General features: G+C 41.3%; 1 protein-coding gene across 1 annotated transcript in view; it reads left to right on the forward strand.

Moving 5' to 3' along the window:
• The first annotated feature begins 1,916 nt into the window (after nucleotides 1-1,916).
• BACH2 (BACH transcriptional regulator 2) overlaps nucleotides 1,917-10,479 on the forward strand; it is a 367,124-nt gene continuing 358,561 nt past the window's right edge. Inside the window, exon 1 of the mRNA XM_077487244.1 lies at nucleotides 1,917-2,335. The gene's annotated coding sequence lies outside the window, so the exon portion shown is untranslated. The remainder of the gene's footprint in view (nucleotides 2,336-10,479) is intronic.

A 10,479-nucleotide genomic window follows, 5' to 3' on the forward strand; every position in this document is an offset into this window, starting at 1 on the left:
GTGACACACCAGAGCCAGCTCTGAGCGCACAGTAGTGTGTGAGTATTAGTGACAATAGGTGACACACCAGCCAGCTCTGAGCACACAGTAGTGTGTGAGTATTAGTGACAATAGGTGACACACCAGAGCCAGCTCTGAGCACACTGTAGTGTGTGAGTATTAGTGACAATAGGTGACACACCAGAGCCAGTTGTGAGCACACAGTAGTGTGTGAGTATTAGTGACAATAGGTGACACACCAGAGCCAGCTCTGAGCACACTGTAGTGTGTGAGTAGTAGTGACAATAGGTGACACACCGGAGCCAGCTCTGAGCACGCAGTAGTGTGTGAGTATTAGTGACAATAGGTGACACACCGGAGCCAGCTCTGAGCACACAGTAGTGTGTTAGTAGTAGTGACAATAGGTGACACACCGGAGCCAGCTCTGAGCACACAGTAGTGTGCGAGTAGTAGTGACAATAGGCGACACACCAGAGCCAGCTCTGAGCACACAGGAGTGTGTTAGTATTAGTGACAATAGGTGACACATCAGGGCCAGCTCTGAACACACTGTAGCGTGTGAGTATTAGTGACAATGGGTGACACACCAGAGCCAGCTCTGAGCACACAGTAGTGTGTGAGTAGTAGTGACAATAGGTGACACACCGGAGCCAGATCTGAGCACACTGTAGTGTGTGAGTATTAGTGACAATAGGTGACACACCAGAGCCAGCTCTGAGCACACTGTAGTGTGTGAGTAGTAGTGACAATAGGTGACACACCGGAGCCAGCTCTGAGCACGCAGTAGTGTGTGAGTATTAGTGACAATAGGTGACACACCGGAGCCAGCTCTGAGCACACAGTAGTGTGTTAGTAGTAGTGACAATAGGTGACACACCGGAGCCAGCTCTGAGCACACAGTAGTGTGTGAGTATTAGTGACAATAGGTGACACACCAGAGCCAGCTCTGAGCACACAGTAGTGTGTGAGTATTAGTGACAATAGGTGACACACCGGAGCCAGCTCTGAGCACACAGTAGTGTGTGAGTAGTAGTGAAAATAGGTGACACACCGGAGACAGCTCTGAGCACACTGTAGTGTGTAAGTATTAGTGACAATAGATGACACACCGGAGCCAGCTCTGAGCACACAGTAGTGTGTTAGTAGTGTGTCAGCAGTGACAATAGGTGACACACCAGAACCAGCACTGAGCACACAGTGATGTGTTAGTAGTGTGTCAGCAGTGACAATAGGTGATACACCAGACTAGCTCTGAGCACACAGTAGTGTGTTAGTAGTGTGTCAGCAGTGACAATAGGTGACACACAGGAACCAGCACTGAGCACACAGTAGTGTGTTAGTAGTGTGTCAGCAGTGACAATAGGTGACACACAGGAACCAGCACTGAGCACACAGTAGTGTGTTAGTAGTGTGTCAGCAGTGACAATAGGTGACAAACCAGACCAGGTCTGAGCACACAGTAGTGTGTTAGTAGTGTGTTAGTAGTGTGTCAGCAGTGACAATTGGTAACACACCAGACCAGCTCTGAGCACACAGTAGTGTGTTAGTGACAATAGGTGACACAGCGGACCAGCTCTGAGCACACAGTAGTGTGTTAGTGACAATAGGTGACACACCAGACCAGCTCTGAGCACACAGTAGTGTATTAGTGACAATAGGTGACACACCAGACCAGCTCTGAGCACACAGTAGTGTGTTAGTGACAATAGGTGACACACCAGACCAGCTGTGAGCACACAGTAGTGTGTTAGTGACAATAGGTGACACACCAAACCAGCTGTGAGCACACAGTAGTGTGTTAGTGACAATAGGTGACACAGCGGACCAGCTCTGAGCACACAGTAGATGTCAGTGGAGAGTCTCTCCAATAGATAAGAGGGAGGCGTAGAAGGAGGCTGGTGGGGGCGGGGCTCGGACACAGAAACAAACACTGTGCAGTCACACACATGCCGCTGTGCCATCAGGATGAAGACACGGGCACCTCCGCTCCATGCCTGCTTTAACCCACACAAACATACACACACGGAAGTGATGAGAGTGTGAATCTCTCCCTTATTCCCCGGACACACACACGTCTGTAGGATCTGCCGTCTTCCCCCCTTCCCCTCTCTCTAAGGAGCTGGGGGTGGATCCTGATTGAGAAGCTGGCTCCTGGGAACAACAACAACAAGGCAGCCTCACAAGCAGCTACGGCGAATGGCCATGTGATGTCTCCCTGTGGGGTGAGCTTGTGAAACCAAAAATAAAAACAGCAACAAAAAAAATACAAACAAAGCAAAATAAACAGACCCACAACGTGCTGACTGGAGCAAGAGGAACTGAAAGTGCACAGGAGGTGAGTGCTGTGTGGGAGAGGGCACTTGGCTGAGGTGGGTTTATTTTTTATGTGGGGGGGGGATGGGTGACCTGAAAATACTACAGGGGTCTGGCTTAATGTGGTGGAGCGCAGTACAAAGCAACAACAACCCGTATGGACAGCTGCAACAAAGGCCCCCCCCCCTCCACCAACAACGTCGATTGCTGGTGGATGGAGGGAAAGTTGTTGGTGAATAGCCATGGACCACAACCATGACCTAGCCTTGTCACGGTGGCCAACCCGGGAAGCCTTGCTTTGTATTGTGATGAAGAAACAGCTGGCACCTTTTTAAAAGCTCCTTTCCACGCCGTTAACTGGCTGAGGAGCGCGCGTCCTTCCATTCATAATCCGTTGTGTTTGTAGCCATGTGTAAAGGTTTATTCCGGTGAGGATGAGGGGTTAACGCGGATCAGCCCGGGTTAGGGCTTGCCTATTTTTATCGATGCGTTCGTTTATTCTGCGTTTCGGGGGACACGTTAGGCTTTGGGAAGGCGGAAAGGGTTAACGTGGTGCCGGTCCAGGTGTAAAAGGAGCGACATGACAGATGTCAGCGAGTGTTAGCTTGGAGGAATGTCTGGTCACACACAGGCATGTCATTACATTGTATATGGTCACACACACACACACACAGGCATACGTCACAGTCACAATGAAAGCGCTGTCTTCATTGAAAAGTGCGAGATTACGCTGAGCTGTACATAATGGGAAGTGCGTATCTTCTGATCGTAGCAGAGCACATCTATACGAGCTGCTGGGAGCTTGTGCTTCCCCATGTCACCAGTGCCACATTGACCCATTTTTATTTATTTTTTTGTTCTGTTACGATAGATTTTTATTGAGATTTTACCAAATGAAACAATCGGCACAACCGGCTTTAACAGAAGGAGGTAGAGAATAAAAACATAGCATGTGTAAAAAAAATCTTATTCGGAAACCAAGAAAAATAAACGCCTATTACTGACCATTACCACTCCTGATAGGCAACCACTTCCAGATAAATAGGGTAGTCTTCATCATCGGGCGCCCTAGTGTTTTAATGTACTTTGACAAATTTTCTTTAAAACTTTGTAACCTAGCTAGGATGTTTACATGGACTATGTAAATATACCTACTGTATAAATCATTGAATGTACAAAAGAATAAATAAATAAAAAAGTACATACCTATACCTGACCTCTACCTTCCCAGATAGGCAACCAATTCCAGATAAGTAGGGTATTCTTCATCATCGGGCGCCCTAGTGTTTTAATGTAGTTTGATGAATTTTCTCTAAAACTTTGTAACCTAGCTAGGACGTTTACATGGACTTTGTAATTATACCTACTGTATAAATCATTGAATGTACAAAAAAATAAATAAAAAAAAGTACATACCTATACCTGACCTCTACCTTCCCTGATAGGCAACCACTTCCAGATAAATAGGGTATTCTTCATCATCGGGCACCCTAGTGTTTTAATGTAGTTTGAATTTTCTATAAAACTGTTTAACCTAGCTAGGATGTTTACATTGACTTTGTAATTATACCTATATGTTATTGTCCAAAAAAAAATACACATCTACACCTGATCCCCTACCACTCCTAATAGGCAACCACTTCCAGATAAATAGGGTATTCTTCATCATCGGGCACCCTAGTGTTTTAATGTAGTTTGACAAATTTTCTCCAAAACTGTATAACCTAGCTAGGACGTTTACATTGGCTTTGTAATTATACCTATACATTATTGAATGTACAAAAAAAATAATAAAAATAAAAATACACACCTACACCTGATCCCCCCTACCACTCCTAATAGGCAACCACTTCCAGATAAATAGGGTATTCTTCATCATCAGGTGCCCTAGTGTTTTAATGTAGTTTGACACATTTTCTCTAAAACTGTTTAACCTAGCTAGGATGTTTACATGGACTTTGTAATTATACCTATATATTATTGAATGTACAGAAAACAAATACACACTTACACCTGACTCCTACCACTCCTAATAGGCAACCATTTCCAGATAAATGGGGTATTCTTCAGCATTGGGCACCCTAGTGTTTTAATGTGGTTTTCTAATTTTTTCTAAAATTGTGTAACTATGCCCACTGTAGAAATCTTTGAATGGAAGTACATACCTAGACCTGACCACTACCTATCCTGATAGGAGACCAATTCCAGATAAATAGGGCATTCTTCATCGTTGGGTGCCCCAGTGTTTTAATATATTTTGATAATTTTTTTCCCTAAAACAATGTAGCCTATCTGGCTTGTTTCCTTTTGCTTTGTAATTATACCTAATACGTTATTGAATGTATGAAAAAAGAACAAGATACACACCTATACCTGATTTTTACCACTCCTGATAGGCAACCATTTCCAGATAAATAGGGTATTCTTCATCATTGGCAACCATAGTGTTTTAATGTGGTTTACTATTTTTTTTTTTTCTCTAAAACTGTTTATCTTAGCAAGCTTATTTACATGGATTATGCAACTATACCCATAAATTATTGAATGTACAAAAAAATACACACCTACGCCTGAACTCTGCCATGCATGATAGGCAACCAATTCCAGATACATGGGGTGGTATTCATCATCAGGTGCCCTAATGTTGTGATGTAGTTTTACATATTTCTCCCAAAACTGTGTAACCTAGACACTTTGTCTACATAGACTCTGTATCTATGCCCATACATTATTCAATGTACAAAAAATAAATACACACCTAAACCTGACTGCTACCTCTTCTGATAGGTGGCCAACACAAGCTTTCTTTTTCCAGATAAATAGGGGATTTTTCATCATTGCCCACCCTAGGTGCTTTAATGTAATTTGACAAAATTTCTCTAAAACTGTGTAACCTAGGCAGCTTGTTTACCTCTACTCTGTAACTATATCCACTGTATAAATCATTGAATGTACAACAAAAAGAATAAAATACACACCTATGACCGCTAACTCTCCTGATATGTGGCCACCACAAGCTTTCATTTCCCAGATAAATAGGGTGTTCTTCATCATTAGGCACCTTAGTGATTTATTATAGTTTGCAAGTTTTCTCTAAAACTGTGTAACCCAGCTGGCTTGTTTACATGGACTCTGTAACTATATCTACTGTATACATTTATTGAATATACAAAGAAAAATACACACCCAAACTTCGGAAAAGCTTGTGCTCCTCAGCTAGTGAAGCTACATCGTATGGACCTGTTGGTCTACTTAAAATGGAACTAATGACCCAATTATTTATTTTTATATGTGTATTATGCTGGCTACAGACGTTACAATCGTGCAACCAAATTTTAATTTACCAACACTATATAGCATGAGGGCCTACCTAAACAATCCATTTAATTCATATCCAATTTTTACAACCGGTTTACAGTGCAGATGGTGTGAATATGTTGTGGTAGTTGTTGGTTGGAAGCCCTGTGTCAATGTGTTTCTTGGCATATGATATGTTTGATCCTGAAGATAAATAAACTTGAATCAGATTTTCTTTTTTTATTTAAGAAGTTTTATAAAGTCTGGCATTTGCTTACTTGACTGTGATGTTTGTATTGCAGTGAACTGAGATTGAGTTTCGATGCAGAAAATACATATTGCAGTATAAACTTGTGGCTATCTATTATAGCAGCATTTCTCAACCTCAAAGAAACCCTTAAATAAAAATGTCATGTCTCAGGCAAACCCTGCTAAAAATGATTATTATTTAATGTACCATGAGCTGTAGGTATAATGTAACAAAAAGTTGCATACAGGTTTAAATTAAATAATAAATAGGGTGGAATACACAGAGTTGATACTTCTTAACACCCTCCTGCCCAAGAAAATAAATTTTCAGTAGTAATTTGAAATGTATACAAATACCAGAAAAGCAGAGATTGTGGTTTACACTAACATTAGTGGTCAATGTGGAAGTGACCTCTTATGCTCTGTACACACGGTCAGACTTTCCGACGGAAAATGTGCGATCCGATCTTGTTGTCGGAAAATCTGATCGTGTGTGGGCACCATCACACTTTTTCCATCTGAATTTTCGACACACAAAGTTTGAGAGCAGTATCTAAAATTCTCCGACAACAAAATCCGATCGTTTAAATGCCGATCGTGTGTAGACAATTCCGACGGACAAAGTGCCACGCATGCTCTGAAAAAATTACGAGACAAAAGCTATTGGCTACTGGCCTCCATGTAGTCCCATCGTACGTTTTGTACGCCACCGCGTTCTGAACGATCAGATTTTCTGACAACTTTGTGCGACCATGTATATGCAAGACAAGTTTGGGCCAAAATCCGTCGGAAAAAATCCAATGGATTTTGTAGTCGGAATGTCCAACTGTGTGTATGGGGCATTACAGTGGCTTTTAGTGTAAAATTCTCCCCTAACATTGCTGGTTAGTGTAGGTGGGAGATCAGTATCCAATTGCTTGATGTGCAAGGAACCCCTAGTAAGCTCAGGTGGAACCCTAGTTGAGAAAGGTTGTTGAGAGTATAATTAATCTGTATTCAAATTATACAAAAATGCTGGAAAAAATTTTAAAATATATGATGTAAACTGATTTTTAGAGGAGGATTTTATTTAGAAATTACACACATTTTATAGATAAATGGCATATACATTTTTTAAGTGTTACGATACATTGGCCAAATTAATTTGTAGCGCAATATAGACTTAATATAGAGACTTAAATGGGAAAACTAGTCCTTATTTACTGAAGTTTAGAGTGCACCTGTGTGCATTCAACCATCCAGTCATGTGTCAGTAAATTTGAAAAATATTGAGTTTCTGTTTCATGTACCAGGGTATTAACAGTAAAAACAGTCAGCACTTTAGTAAATCAGACCCTGTGCATGCTCCTAGAACATGTGTAAAGGTGTCCATACATGGGCCTTATTCTTCCTTGGAATGACATGTAATGAGATCTTCCCATCTTCCATGGGCTTGCACACCATCAAGCTGAAGGGTCAATGCTCAAACTTTGGTCCCTTTTCTCCAGTGAAAAGGGAACGATGGGCCATCTGTTCAATGAGATTTTCCATCACATGCATCATACAAAACTCTTGTATCTGTGTTGGTTTGGTAAGACTATCAGCAATCTCCGATAAGTTCATATAGGACTTTAACACAAAGCTGATTTCAATCTCAAACTGCTGAGTGATTGAATGTTGTCAGTGTTATTTGCAATAGACTAAAAATCAAAATTCTGTATAAAATGCTTACTAACAGGTCATAAAAATTGCATTTACGCCTCTAGTTTAGCTCTTCTGTATAAGCATAAGTATTGAAGGTTTACATTCCATCGTGTTTCTGTTATTTAAGGGAAATTCACGTTTTGAAAAAAAAAAAAAAGTATACGTGTACAGGGAAAACACATTCCTTCACATCCTCTCTTTAGAAACGGTGGCAGTTTAACTGTTGTCTGAAATGTTTCCAGATGCATCACTGCATATCAATCACTGTTACTGTATGCATGAAAACCAACTGATTCAGCTTATCTGATGCAAAGGGCTCATGTAATGTGTCAAACGCTGTGCATTGTAGTAGAAGCACGCTGGCTGGGTGAATGATGACCTTCAGCCTAGTAATAGTTGCCGGGTCACAGCTGAGAAGTCTGACTAAGCTTTGTAGCTAAATTGGTCGGCCTCCTTTCTTGTTGTCCTTAGCCATGAGATCACCAGTGAAAGGAAGATTGACTTTATCTTTGGATTGCTTAGCGTTCTGTTTAAAGGGTGACTATGCACAGCATTGAAATCTACAAAATACTAAACTAAGCTAAAGCTCACCGTCTTCAATCTCATTTCCAATTGTTTATATCTTGATTAGTGGCTAATAATTGCTCTCCGTTATGTAAATTGTTTGTAGTGACAAAGCATAGAGCTCAGCATCAACATGCGGCTTGTATTTGTGCCATAAAGTGTTTGGAGACCTACTGTACACTGCTATGACTTCAATAACGAGATGACTCTGCTGATCTGTTCATGCTGAACTGGGGATTTTATCATTTTAGCAAACTTTAATGGTTTACAGTAAACAACATATGGCAAGCCTAATAATATCTGTTTCATTTGCTATTTTAATAGTGTGTGTATATATCTCAAATTGAAAGACCTACAGGGCCCACTCACAGCAGCCTTTGCTATTCCTCTGAAAAGTGATCTGCTGTGAACCACCTTTCAGAGAGCAGTATAGGAGCTGCTGCCAGACATTCATGAGATGATGCTGCCATCTACTGAATGCCCCCCCCCCCCCCTTTTTTTTTTTTGGTAGCTGAACAGGGATTTCGATTGGCAGTACCATGATGTAGCCACAAGCCTAATGTTTGGCTATCAATTGTGCTCCGTCCATCTTTAGTGGCGGCACTGCCCAGCACATACAACATGGGGTATTCATTCATTTGCTGCGGAATGTGTCCAACCCCCAGCCACTGTTGCAGCTTGAAGGTGATGGTCAGGGGGTGGTAAAACCGTGTATTGTTACCACCTCAGTGCCACTTGTGTGAATGAAAGTAACATATAATAATGTTATATTTAAATTTTCTGTAATATATGTGCAGTTAGTCAAGTGTGTGTGTGTGTGTGTGTGTGTGTGTATGTATATATTTATTTTTCATGTTTTTCTATTTTTTTGTTTTGTTTAAATGGGGTCTCAAACTGGGCGACCCTCCAGCTGTTGTGAAACTACAAGTCCCAAGGTTGACAGTTACAAGCATGACTTCCACAGGCAGAGGCATGATGGTAGTTTCACAACAGCTGGAGGGCCACTAATTTGAGACCCTTGGTTTAAATGCTTTGGATTGTTCACAAACTGCCTGCTTTCTATGAACTTGAAGTAATAAACACAGGGCAAAACAGAGTTTGATGTCAGGGCTCATTCAGAACTACAGCTATGGGGTGGTAAAAGCAGGCGGTTGAGCATTGGTTTTATTGCCCACATGACCACAAGATTTGCAGTCGCTCAGAGCTTTATGCATGCTTTGCATCACGGGCATCACAAGAATTAAACCCCTGTGCCACATTTGGCAGGTTTTACCATCACAGCAAAAATGAAATATGCTGTCTCATTTGATGGGCTGTAGCAATGCCAACGTGACCCATTAACATTATGATTTTTTAGCATGAACTGAATTGCCCTGTGTTGAAATATGCAGGTGCATGTGTCTGGTGTGAACCAGCTCATCCTCTGTTCATGGATATGACTGTACCAAATTTTATTAGAATACTGCATAAGCTGGAAAGTCCCCCTCCCCTAAATTTTTATATATATAGATGTGTGTGTGTGTGATCTATATAAAATATAACTGTTAAATATCTAATGTTTTTGAATAATATCGTACAAATAATTTCCATACATTCTTCAAACCATAAATCACATTACTGTGTATAAATGCTTAATTCATTAGTAAATAAATACAATCCAGATTTGTAATGGTTATTTCTTTTAATCATTTCCTCAGTACAAAGTGCTTTATCCAATGATGCTGCAATTCACAAATCTACTGGTGCTCCCCACTCACTGTGCTCTTTCTGGAATAAATGAACTCGCCAAAACAGTGTTGACCACTGATATTAATAGTAAAAAAGTACTCAATAACCACAATCCACAGCATTCCTTCCATATGGCTCTATCTCTCTACTGTCAATAATCCTCACAGTAAGGCAATGGCATAAAAAAAGGACTTTCCATACTGTAAAACTGTTTCACTTCATTGACCTAAGAGCAAATAAAACACATCCATAGAACAAGGTGCTAAAATAGCACCATCTTAAATTGTATGGGGGGGGGGAGTACCCCTTTGTTTAAATTGACTATCCATCTATGGTTTTATTGTAAAGTAGAGCTCCAGGCTCCCTCAAAAAAAAAAAAAAAAACAGCAGCTACAAAAACTGTAGCTCCTGACTTTTAATATCAGGACACTTACCTGTCCTGGAATCCAGCAGTGTCTTCACCCAGCCGGCTCTCGGGCGATGCCGCTGCCATTTTCTTGTGAGCGAAACTGGCAGTGCAGCCTTGCGGCTTCACAGCCTGCTCCCTACTTCGCATGCGCAGAACGACGGGGGAAGAAGGAGAGGGGGCCGAACTGTGGGAGCAGGTACCTGTCAAAAACGGGTATCTGTTCCCCTCTGAAAGGT

The sequence above is a fragment of the Lithobates pipiens genome, unplaced genomic scaffold, assembly GCF_037356315.1.
Source record: "Lithobates pipiens isolate NorthernLeopardFrog02 unplaced genomic scaffold, aLitPip1_a1.2 Scaffold_18, whole genome shotgun sequence".
Lineage (NCBI taxonomy): Eukaryota > Metazoa > Chordata > Amphibia > Anura > Ranidae > Lithobates > Lithobates pipiens.